This window comes from Camelus bactrianus, chromosome X (genome assembly GCF_048773025.1).
Source record: "Camelus bactrianus isolate YW-2024 breed Bactrian camel chromosome X, ASM4877302v1, whole genome shotgun sequence".
Classification (NCBI taxonomy): domain Eukaryota; kingdom Metazoa; phylum Chordata; class Mammalia; order Artiodactyla; family Camelidae; genus Camelus; species Camelus bactrianus.
In genome coordinates, this window is record NC_133575.1 from 89,184,671 (window position 1) to 89,198,217 (window position 13,547).

At 35.1% G+C, this 13,547-nt stretch overlaps 1 pseudogene; it reads right to left on the minus strand.

Moving 5' to 3' along the window:
• Window positions 1-850: 850 nt before the first annotated feature.
• Window positions 851-1,281, minus strand: LOC105079079 (large ribosomal subunit protein eL32-like; annotated as a pseudogene).
• Between the last annotated feature and the right edge of the window lie 12,266 nt (window positions 1,282-13,547).

Here is a 13,547-nt window from a genome sequence, read left to right on the forward strand (position 1 = left end):
AGACAATAAACACTACCAGATTTCTGAAGTCAGAGAGATTATTGGGTTGGCCCAATATTTCTGGGAGGAGGTGGGGCATATTTAAAGAACATATGTTACTTAGAAAAGTTGATTATAAGTAGGAAGTGTAACAGATCAGAGCAGTAGAGAGAACAAGGATGATGAGACATGTTTTGAACCAATATGCCTCAAGAGAAGCATTAACATAAAACGTTATGGGAGAGGACTTGACAATATGTTAGTTTCTATGGTGCCAGGCTATTGTCCAGGTGCCCCTGATCCTGGTCAACCTTCTGCCTCAACAGAGCTTAATAGCATGATGTGCCAGGTAAAAGCATAAGCATTAAAACCGAGCTCTGGTTCTTCAATTACTAGATGAGTGACCCAACCTTTCTCTGCCTCATTTTCCAAAACAAAACACACACACACACACACACACACACAAAACTAACTGCCAACAACAACAAATAAATAACAGCACCTATCACTTACATTATTGTGAGGATTAAATGATATATACATGCATATGATATATACCCTAGCACATAATGAACTTAATTTAATTCACTTTATCTTCTCCTGTAAATATTTCCCATTGGCCACTAATGGTAGAGATAATAGATCTGTGAAATATACCTCACCATAGGAAAGAACAAGTCAGTATGGCTAATTTATCTAACAGTGATGCAGTGGTCATTATCTTTGCCTCTAAAGGGTAGCCTTATACCACTGGAGAAGGATAAATGCCATTTTCAATTGTGATCTAAGTTTTATAATTTAATTCTCGTATCTATGTTTTTTTTGAGTTTCATGGTTTTATTAACACAAATACAACGTGCACACAAGCTGTCTATTCATTTTCTTTACTGCGCAGCCTGGTATTGCAATTGGTTGGGACTGGGACTCCGATGGCTAGCTGGGCTGCTCTTTCCACAATGGCTTTGCGATTCTTGGACGAGACGTTGTGAGCAATCTCAGCACAGTAAGATTTGTCGCACATCAGCAGCACTTCCAGCTCCTTGACGTTGTGGACCAGGAACTTGTGGAAGCTGCTGGGCAGCCTGTGCTTTGTTTTTTGTTGCTCCCGTAACCGATGTTGGGCATCAGGATCTGGCCCTTGAACCTCCTGCACACCCTGTTGTCAATGCCTCTGGGTTTCCGCCAGTTCTGCTTAATTTTGACATATCGGTCTGACTGGTGCCGGATGAACTTCTTGGTCCTCTTTTTGACAATCTTGGGCTTCACGAGGGGTCTGAGGGCGGCCATGATGCCAACTGGAAGATGGCTTCCTAATTCTCATATCTCTTAACTGTTGTTATTATTATTTAAGTTAATAAAATTTCATTTCATAACCTGTAGAATCTCAGGGCTGAAAGAGGCCTTAAGTGTTATTTATATACTATCCATCTTTGTTTGAACAGTTTTACCCACTTGTTTCCATTTTGAAAGATAAGGCAGTGCCAGTGCACCTGTGGAAAGTAAACATTAGTAGCCTAAGTTGTCTTAGTTCTTAAAGTCATTAAAATTCCTCTTCATCTGCAGTTGGATTTCATTTGAACTGAACCTAATTTTATAAAACTAAGAACCATGCCAGAGTCATTCTGCATGGCTCTGTGTGTGTGTGTGTGTGTGTGTGTATATAAAAATATATATAAATTTTATCTTATCTAGTGAAATCATAGACTATGTGATGCTATGGGAATAGCAGACTAGATGAAGTTTTATAATAAATGAACCATTTTCTTGGGCTTCTCTTCCTCTGCACATTCTGTTTTACCTTTGTCAAAATTAACTGCTCCTCCAAGCTGTCCCAGCTATTCACCTGACAATTCTCTATTATTCCTTTAAGCCCCATGTGATTATTTCAGACCAACTGAGATTCTATTCCTTCTGAGCTTCCATTGCACTTTCTGTATATTTAGCTATATTGGTGTTGTGTTTAGTACTAGTAGACTGCATAGGAAATTGATTGAAGCCACTTTACTTCTCAGAGGTTGTCACTGTGTTCTCTGCCATTGCCATCACCCCTAATTCTGGGATCTGACAAATTCATTAAAGTAGAGAATGAAGTTGGAGAAGGAGCAGGTGAATGGCTTAACAACCCCATGTCACAACTAAAGACAAAGCTCAAACTGCATATCACCCTGTTAGAACATCTCCACATACGGACCTCATATTAAAAGTGGGGTGAAGAGATCCCCTGGCACTTTCCACAGCAGCTTTTAGCAATGAAGCTATTTATCATGGATATGAGAATCATTCCTATTTGAATCCCTCATTGGAATGGGAACCAAACATCCACTCTCCGCTTGCTACATTCCTGTCACGACAATATATGCAGAGAAACAGAGGACAAAGTGAACACTGTTGTTTTCTTCCCCCATTAAATATAATTTCACTGTGGTTTCATCTTATCCAGAATCAGAATTTGCTCTGCGGAATAAGGAACGTGTTATTAAGTGGCTGCGAAGCTGAGGAAGGGCTTCTTACTGCAGCGAGCGCTTCAGTAATCACTAGCTGCAGACAGTGAATACAGCTGAAATGGGCTATGCGGAAACACAGTGGAAGGGACATTGATGTGGCAGGCTAGAAAGATAATTTTAATTGCTATATGGTTTCACACTTTTTTGTCAGGAAAATAAACTCTCCCAGTTGACTGACGAGCAGATCCTTCCATTTAGATAATTTTTCTCTACCCCTGGAAGTTATTAACAGCTTCACTTCTATTACCTTTTTTTATCCTCGTGGCTGCCTTGTAAGGTAGGAAGAATAGGTAGCAATATTCTTTGGGAAAACATGTGTCTCTCGCAAAGGGACTGATGTTAAATCTTGGTAGAGAGGTTCTGGAATGTTTCTTTTATTTCAAAAATTTTAAATGGCCCTGAAGGACTTTAAAAGGAAAATGTATATTCACAGGACTGCTTTTTAAAATGCCATTGTGTATTAAAGTGATAGATGGTCCGGTGTAGGTTCAAGCGGTCTATAGGAGGTATGGTAAAGCCAGTGATATATTTAAGAGAAGCCTGAGATAGAAGAGAGGGCCTTGGAGGAGTGAAATAGTAACAGCTCTAAATAGAGGAGCCAAGCACTTGAAACAGGAGAAATGAAAGTAGCACTTGGGGACGGTCTATCAGGTCCCAAGGCCTGTGCTAGGTATTTCACATACTTGTGAATTGGGCCTTGGTATACCCATTTTACAGAGAAGAAACTGAGAGCCAGAGAGGTGATATAACCTATCACATCTTGTACAGCTAACATGTGATTGATCCCACACTGAAACTCAGATCTGTATGAAATTAAGATGGTCTTGTAATATGCCAACAAAAATCCCTGGGACTCTAGGGAAGTGACAACAATTACTTCTAGGGAGAAGTATTTAATAATGATTATTCTTACTGCTGAATATATTGTTATATTGCTGAAGTATTAGTATTAATTAGTAAACATCACGTGGTTAGAATAAGATTTTACCCCTCCGTGATAGTTTGGTTGTTGATGTTCCTTTAGCTTTTAATTAAGCCTTATTATTTTTCCACTCTATGTATAGTATCGTGTAGTATGGTGCATTACAGTAGAAAAGAAGAGAGAAATGGAACACTGATGAAGGAGATAAAAGAATCAGTGGTGCTATAAGTAAAACTAGGTCTCTTTTTTATCAGAAAAACTTCTTGTCTTCTTAACCTTAGGAGGTTGTGGCACTAAGCAATCTGCCAACACAGCAGAACAGGTGTTAGGGGACCATTAGATGATAAAGAAACCGAGGCATAGAGAAATGAAGCAGTTTGCCTGATATGACACCTTTAGTTTAGAGTCATTGCTGAGATTAAATCCAGAGTCTCTTTTCTCCCGGTCCTGTGCTTATTTCAGGACATGATTTCTTCCCTCCCCTCCACTGATTTGTAGAGATAATTAAAAAGAACTCTATCTTTCACTAGTAGGCAGGACCTAGATTTTCATCTGAACCTGTTGCCTTGCTTTGCAACTGAGCTTGTTTAACATAAAGTTGATAGGTATATTATTTTTCATTAAAGCTTTTGAAAAGGGCAGTCCCTGACCTCCTGCTCTTGCCAGTGGAATGTCTTATGATGTATTATGGGAATGACATTCCATCGATGGGGCAGTGGGCTCTCACTGGACCTCTTTGCAAAAGAAGCAAGAATCTTAAGAAGCCCTCAAGGAAAGCATGACAGAAATAAGCTATTCTTTCAGAAGAATAGATATCAGTATTTGCTGTTCATTGATATTTTAATATGAAATGTTTGTTTGGCAGAGGAGAGAGGAAAGAGAGGACACAAATATGAAAGGTCATCTTAAAACATTAATGAATACTCTTGCAAGGATTACATTCAGAATTCGGATATAAAACACAGTAAAGGCCAAGTTGTTGCCCTCAAGGAGCTAAACTTCTAGGAGGGGAGAAAATTGATTGCAAGAATAGTATTTACTGAAATGAGGATTTCAGGAATAGAAGGAATTTCCTTTCCAAATATCTCAGACTGATTCCTGTCTGGCCTCTCTTGGGACTTTTGATTTGGGGGTGTTATTACATCACAAGTCATCCCACTTCCGTTTTTGAGCAGTTCTAGTTATTAAGCACATGTTCTATTGATGTGAAATTTATTTATAATTTTACTCTATTCCTGACCTTTTTCCTCTAGATGTACACAAAACAATCTTATCTTCTATTTTTATTTATTCATATCTATGAATACACGAGCCATATACTCTTCTAAGCTTCTCTTTCTAAAGCTAACCTCCTTCAGTTTCTCAGTTCTCCAGTGACATGATTTATTTATCATTTACTATTTCTATTCATTCTTCTATGAATATACCTCTAATATTCAAGAGGATTTTTAAAAAATACATAACTCAGAACTTAAAGCAATCCTTCTGACCCATTCTGACCAGTTATAGTAAGGGGGACTCATTACTTCCATGGTTCTGGGCACTGTCTTTCTATTGATGCAGCCTTACATGACAATTGGTTTTTTCCTGTCCCTTTTTATTGCTATTTTATATGAGCTCAGAATTATTTCAATATCCAATCTTCTTTTTAATCATATAGATTGGTAAAATGACATGCCATATATATTCATTATTTAAACCTAAATGGAGGACTTCACATTTATCTCTTATATTTCATTGTTTTGATTTCAGAAAGTGTTAGTTACACTCTTTACGGATGGAAGGATATAGTCAAACTGAAGTAATAGAAACTATATAGTTTACCTTCTTTATTGGTGGTGTTTGGTAAGTTTCTATGAGTTAGGGAGAAAAAAAAAACTGTTTAGATGTTGCAGTGGCATTAGTGCCTGAAGGTCAGTGAACATCTCAGAAGTGAGATACTCTCTATAGTAAGCTGCTCTCAAGGCTAGTATTTCAATATAATGGTAACTCAGCTATGCTCTGTCTCTGCTTCCACTGATCCTGCAGCTCCTGGCTAGCTTTCCCTCTGTTCTCACATTTGGACTCTTTCAAATGAGCATATTACTGGTTTAGCCAATCATCATACAATATAGAAAATTGGTACTGGTTCATGTTATAAACCAAGCTACCCCAGAGATTGCTGTCCAGTTTTCAGATTGTTGTCACTGTTTCAGATATCAGTATCAGATCAAACCGGCTGTGGGCTCTGTGTTGCAAGCCCCATGGGGCAACGTATTGTATAGAGGAATGAATGCTCAGAAAGGAGCTGCGGGCCTGGCAGTCTTCAATACTTTGACACATTTTTGTCTAATAAACAATTCATCACATATAAAACTTGAAATCCTTTGAATTTTATTGTTCTCCTTTTTAAAAAAAATTCATTCAGAAATTTATTTTCATTATTTTAGTCAAGGACCATTTGATGGCAACAAAAAGAAACAATAAAGCTAATCTAAGCTAGTTTAACCAAAAGGGGAAATTTATAGGAAGGGTATAGGGTTATCTCACAGATAAATTAGTGATAGGAAGTGAATCTAGGCCTCAGAAGAGATTTTCCGCAATTGGAAAGCTATCAGAAAACCTCTCCTCCCCCCCCTCTTTCTGGGGCCACGTAGTCTCAGATGTAATTTTCCCTGAGCTGTTGTTTTTTATTTTCTCTCTCTCTCTCTCTCTCTCTCTTCAGACTCTCCATTTATACATAGACCCTATAACAATCTCAAAATAATGTATTTAGCACCTTCCCAAATTCAGCATCTGTAGTTAAATGATTTAGCTACTACAGATTGCTCTGATTTATCCAGCCCAACCATTGGATTGGTTTTCCTTGAATTAGATCCCATCATCTGAGAAGAGTGAGGTCACATAATACAAACATGGCTGCCAGGAGCCATCCCTGGGAGGAGACTAGTTCTCAGAGAAGAGGAGGATAGCCCAATATGCACCAAATTCATTTTTTCTCTTTCATTTAAAGAATATTTTCCTTGATAAGACACTTCATCATAGCAGAGCTACAAATAGCAAATAAGCACATGAAAAGATGATCAACATCATTAGCGGTAAGAGAAATACATATTAAAATCACACGCTCACACCTATTAGAATGGGAGAAAACACGGTGGCAAGAATGTCAAGCAACCAGAACTCAATGCAAAGTGATAAAGTGACTTTGGAAAACATTTTGGTAGTTTCTGATAAAGTTGAACGTATACTTGTCATGTGACTCAGCAGTCTCACTCCTAAATATTTACCAAATAGAAATGAAAACATATGTCCTCACATAAACTGATATATGAATATATATAGTAGCTTAATTCATAATCATAAAAACTAGAAATAACCCCAGATAAGCATTAACTAGTGACTAGATGAGCAATGTGTGGCTCATCTATGAAAGGGAATAGTACTCAGCATTAAAAAAAACAAAACCTACTGAAATAAACAATAACATGGATCAATTCCAAAAGCATTATGCTAAGTGAAAGAGGTCAGACTCAAAAAAGCTATATATTACATGATTTCATTTCTATAATGTTCTGAATAAAACTATGGGATGGAGAACAGATCAATGGTTACTAGAGGCTTGGGATGGGTTGTGTGTTTGACTACAAACATAGAAAAGAGAGTATTTTAAAGTGGTGGAAATATCCTATATCTTGATTGTGGTTATGGTTTATTTGACTTTATCCATTTTTCACAATTCACAGATCTGTATACCTAGAAAGGTTGGATTTTACTTTATGTAAAGTATGTCTTTATAAACCTGATTTAAGCAAAAAATTAATTTTCTCTGAGAAGGAAGCCAGAAGAAAAGCAAAAATACAGTTGTTGAGATGTGTGCAGCTTAATAGAATGTCAGTTCATCTAAAACTCTTATGTAAAAGGGGTTGAAATCAGGCTTCACAGTTTCAACTGTGATCTCTCTACTGGCCTTAAAGATGTAGACAACCCACTCAATACCCAACCTGAGGACCTCCACCACAAACTATGTCTTTGTTCATTCAACAAATACTTATTAAGCACATACTAGAAGTATCATGAGTATTTAGTTGTTCACTATATTGAACTTGGACAAAGTCTGTAGCACGTCTCTCTTCTAATTCTGACCTTGTACCTATCTACCCTTCTATCTACTCTTAGCAACCCACTCTTCCTTTACCCATCTTTTCCCATCAAGAATTGGATGTAGAAAGAATCCTACTTTAAGGTTATTGCAAAAGGACAGAGTAAATATGAGGGTTAGAGAGATAATAAATAAATGTTTATCCTGTACTTCATTTACCAAATAAGATAAGTGTACTGAAGGTTATTTTTGTCAAATATATTTTCATGTTTAGAATATCATATTCACCATTAATGAAGAAGCATTATTTTTTCACTGTCTGTGGAACCCAGTATAAACAGCATTGTTCTAAGTTCTATAACCGAGCACTATTAAACATTTGCTGTTTGTAATGTTTGCTCTCTTTTTAATACCTGTTAATGTGGGGGGTAGTATACATTAAGATGCGTTTACTTTTTACGAATGTGTGGTTCTCCTCTCTCTGATTTGCAATTTCACAATTTACAATAAATGGAAACAGCCCCCTGTAGCTTATTCCTTCTTTTGGAAAGCAAAGCTATATGTGTAAGAGCTATTTTTAAAATTCATTCAAATGTTATAGGTGAACATTTTTATGTTTATGAACTAAAATGACATTTGTTTATTTTCTGTTCAGTGCATTGACATTTAACATTGTTGAGCTTGATGGTATTGCATTTATTTACTTTTGAAACTCCTGTAAATAAAGGGAGAAGAAAATGGAAAAGCAAATATAATGTAATTATAGGTACTATTCTACTGGCAATAACTCATTTATTTGCCTTTTGATATAGTTCCCCTAAGAGAGCAAGCATCTGGATATTTGAAAACAAGCAGAGGGCTGGGTTACAGCTAAGAAGAAAATTTTGGCAAAGTAGAAGATAATAACTAGTAAAACCCTGAATTAGAATCTATTTGTAGTTAAAATAAACAAGTTGATTTGTTAGCTATCAGATTATGCCTTTATTATAGTTGTTAAGAAGAGTCATTTGATAAACACTAGTCTGAAAGTCAGTGCATTTTCACAAATGGGGTGGAATTTCGTACCTCTTATTTCATAAGAAAGTAACATACTTCATAGGAAGCTCCTGTTTGCAAAAGTGGAGTGCCAAACCTGTCACCAGTTACAGAATAGAAATTTTCTAAATATGTTTTTATGATAGAGGTTAACAAAGTGGAACGATGGACCAATGACCTTGGAAAATAAACAATAAATCGAAAGTTAATTTGGGAGTTTACTCGTTGTTCTGTGCCTGTTGCAGATAGTCTTCTTTCTCACAAACAAGATGATCAGTAACTTGAGCCTACCCGTAGCATCATCCACTAGCTGAATGTGAACACAGGGTGGGTACTCAGTTCATTCATTCACTTTTTTCCAAAAAATATGTATCGAGTGTTCACTATGTGCTAGAGATAAAGCCCTGAAGAAGAGAAACGTTTTTGTTTAGTCCATATTTTCATGACATTTACATTTGGCAAATACACAGTGATTGAACCACTGTTTTTCACCTTCATTGTTATAAAGTGAACAACCATGTTGCCACCACCCAAATCAAATAAAGTTATCATCAGAACTCTCAACTCCTCCCCAGTCACAACCCCTTCTATGTCTGTCCTCTAAAATAGCCATCAAGTTGACTTTTAGAGAAATCATCATTTTGCCTTTCTTTGTATTTTGATCACTCAGTTTTGAATTGCTAAGTGTTACGGTTTAGTTTTACCTACTTTTGAAATTTATATAAATTGAATCCTTCAGAATTTATGATTTTGTCTGACCTCTTTAACTCAATATTATGTTTGTTGTATGTGTAGATGTAGATCGTTTTCATTGTGAGCTAGCGAAATTCAGTATTTTTAAATGAATATAGGTTTCTAGGCTTTTTTGTCAACATAAAATTCATTCGTGCATTTATCTTATTCTTTCCACAGTACATGTGTTTTACTTACACTGAAACTTCATATAAATGAAATCATATAGCACCTGCTCTTTTGTATCTGGGTCTTTTCCCCTCAAAATGATACTGTTAGAAGTTATCCAAGATGTTATGTTTATTAGCAGTTCATACTTTAAAAATTTCTTAAAATACTTAATAGTATCTCACAAGTCACTCAAGCGCTGTTCATTTTTTCAATCTTTATTTTCTCTCTGTTCTTTGGATAATTTTCATTAATATATCTTCAATTTGAACAACATAACTTATTTGTTTTATAATTGAGTAATTGATAATTCATGATTAGACTTGTGTTAAAAATGTCATTCTGGACATGGTGTAAATACTGCATTGAGTGTTACAAGAATGGAGGCCAGCATAATGGTCAAGACTGTGTTCTAGTGAGAGATGATATTGGCTTGAGTTTCAGTAAGAGTGGGAACAAAGTAGACAGTTTATGAAACATTAAGGAGATAAAATGATAATTTGACAACGGATTGGATATTCGCAGTCAAGAATGAAACTCAGGTTTCTTTTTCTATGTTAGTTTTTGTCCTCTGAGAAGCAATTTGCCAGACTAAGAAATGATGTTTGGTTTTGATCTAGATTTCAGTAGAGAGATCTAGCCTGGAGTTGGAGGTATCAAAGTCATCAATATATCAATGATAATTGGAGTCAGAGAATTGTGTGAAATTACCCAAGAGGAGTGTGTGATGTGGGAGGAGGGCCAAACACAGGATTCCTAATTTGAAATACTGAGCAATGGAAAATACTCACAGAGAAGATAAAAAGAAGTTGCTGGAGAAGTAGAAATTAAACCAGAAAAATGGTACATTAAACATCATCAGTATTAAAAATGGATGTGAGGTCAAACAACAATAAAAGGTGCTATTGTATAATGCAAAAATATAAGAACTTTGATAGCTATGGTGTTAGAATTGCAGTGAAGAGATGTGGGAATCTCAGACTGTTGTGGGAGTAAAGCAGGTTAGAATTCATTGAGAGATAAATGTGAGGTGATGTGAAAACAAGAAACTTTCCATTTTTAAAAGAACTTTGATGATGAAGGGGAGAAAACAGGTAGGTGAAGGGAACTGTGGTTAAAAGAGATTTTTATTCTTTATACAGGAAAGACATCATATAATTAAATACATGAATTTAGCAATGTGTTCTAAATTAGACCTGAATATGTATATTAATATTAAAAATCCATTGTATTCCTATATACCAGCAGTAAGTAAAATGTCTATTTATAGTAGCATCAAAATATACAATATTTATGAATTAATTTAACAAAAGATGTCCAAGATTTCCACCCTACAAACTGTAAAACATTGCTAAAGAAATTTTCAAAGGCATAAATAAATGGAGAGATATAACATGTTTATAAATAGAAAAACAACATTTTAAGATGGCAGTTTTTCCTGAATTGATCTATAGATTAAATGTAATCACACACACACACAAAATTCAGCAGGCTTTTTAAAAAAACATACTGGCAAGCTGAGGCTAAATTTATACAGAAATGCAAAGGGTCTAGAATAACCAAAGACATTTTTTTCAAAAAGAGAAAAAAGTGGGAGGACTTATGTTATCCGATTATAAGACATACTATAAATCTGTATTAATCTAGGCACTTTGGCATTGTTGAAATGACAGACATATAGTTCAATGGTACAGAATAGAAAGTCCAGAAATAAACCCACACATATACATTATCTATCAATTTTGATAAAGACTCCAAGGCAATTCAATGAGGAAAGGAAAGTCTTTTCAACAATTGGTAATTATTCAACTGGATACCCATACGGAAATAAATGAACATGGACCATTACCTTATGCCAAATGCAACAGTTAAATCTAAATGGATCATGTAACGCCTAAAACTGTTGACTGGATAAAGGAGTTGTGGTATATTTATACAATGGAATACTACTCAGCCATAAAAATTAATAAAATAATGCCATTTGCAGCAACATGGATGGACCTGGAGATCGTCATTCCAAGTGAAGTAAACTGAAAGAGAAAGAAAATATCATATGATATCACTTATATGTGAAATCTAAAAAAATAAAAGGACAAATGAACTTATATACAAAGCAGAAACAATAACCTGTATCCAAAATAAAGAACTTCCAACTAAATAGTAAAACAAAAAATAATCCAGTAAAAATGGATGAAAGATGTAAATACTCAATTCACAAGAGAAGATCTGTGAATGACTAATAAGCATATTAAAAAGTTCGTATCATTAGTTATCAGTGAAATTTAATTTAAATTCACAATGTGATACCAAAACAAAATGAAACAAAACAACACCCATAACACCCATTATTAGAATGTCTAAAACAAACAAAAAACAGACCATACAAACTGTTGTTGACAATAAAAAGTAACTGAGGCTCTCCTATACTGTTGGTAGGAACATAGTATGGCCATTTTTGAAAAGGTTGGCAGTTACTTAAATAGTTAACTGTACACCTGCCAGTTCACTTCAAGGTATTTATCCAAGATGTACATGCAATAACTTGTATCCAAATGTCCATAACTGTTTTTATTTGTAATACCCCAAACTAGAAACAATGCAAATGTTCATCAACACATAGATGGATCATGGCATATCCACACAGTGGAATAGTATTTGGCAACTAAATGGAACAAACGACTAACACAGTCAACAACTTGGATAAATCTCAAAATTGTTGCTTTTGGAAGAAGTCACACACCCCCTAAAACGTATACACTGTATGATCCCATTGGTGTTAAGGTCCAGGAAATGCCAACTAATCTAGAATGAAAGAAGGATCAGTAGTTGCTTAAGGACTGTAGTAGAGGCAAGAGATAATGCAGGGAAGGGTGGATTAAAAAAAGGCATGAGGAAATCCAGGGGGATAATTAAAATGCTCATTATCTTGAATGTGGTGATGATTTCACAGGTGTATACATATGTCAAAACTTATCAAATGTGCCCTTTAAAAATACACGGTTTACTGATGCCAAATTTATCTCAAAATTGTAGGAAATTATAGAGAGACCTATATAAACACTAGAAAATACTGGCAGATCCAAGAAGAGAAAAAAAATCTTTATGTGTACCTCTTGACCATAAAATGTGGTTTATGAAAAGCATTCCTGATTCAAAGATGATTTTCATTTTAATTTTGTGACTCCCTCCATAGTCAGTGTCACCCTAGAATGAAGCATGTAATGCTGGAATATGTTATCTTTAATACTTGTTCTCTGGTGCCATGGTGATCTAGACTTGAATCCTGTATTTGCCATTTAAGAAGATATTAAGCAAGTTATTTAATTACTCTAAAGTTCTATTTTCACATCTGAAAAGTGAAAGATATTAACAATACCTACCCCACAGGATTGTTACGAGGAATAAATTTAAAAATAAAAAATATTATATGCAAGCCAAATTGCTATTTGTCTACATATAATAAATGCTCAATAAATGCTAATTTAAAAAACACTAATAGCACCCACATGGTTGATATTTTCATTCTATGTGTTTATGGTAAATTTCCTCCAAGGCAAATGAGGCACATTGTTTAGTTTTCATTGCTTTTTAGTAGGCAACAGTCTTTGTGTGTGGTTTTGTTTTTTGTTTTTTGGGTTTTTTTTTTTTTTTTTTTGAGGAGAAGGGGTCTTATTATTTAGAACTCAGTTTTTTTCTTCCTCTCCATAAAGTGTTGATAAGGTCTTTGCTGGTAAACTTTGAATATTAAAACTCTTGTAAAACCCCATTTTGTAATGTTCAAAAGTGGCATTTTCACAGTTTTTTGCAGCCGATGGATAGAGGCTACTCTTTTACTATTAGGACCAGCTATAGGTGTTTTCTTTGGTAGTAATACTAAGAAGATGAAAAATATCACTATAACCTTAAAATATTTTGATTATATTTTATATCTATTTCTTAAAATCTGTAATACACATATGGAGGCGGAGATTCCTAGTTCTGTTGGGCAACATTAATTTTAGCTTATAGCTCCAGGCATTACCTTCGATTTTTACTTACTTTTCAGCCCTTAAGTTTGACACTTACAGTGAAAAACAGTATTCACTTCAGTGAGCCAAGTTTTCATACTTCATTTTAATTTTCACCT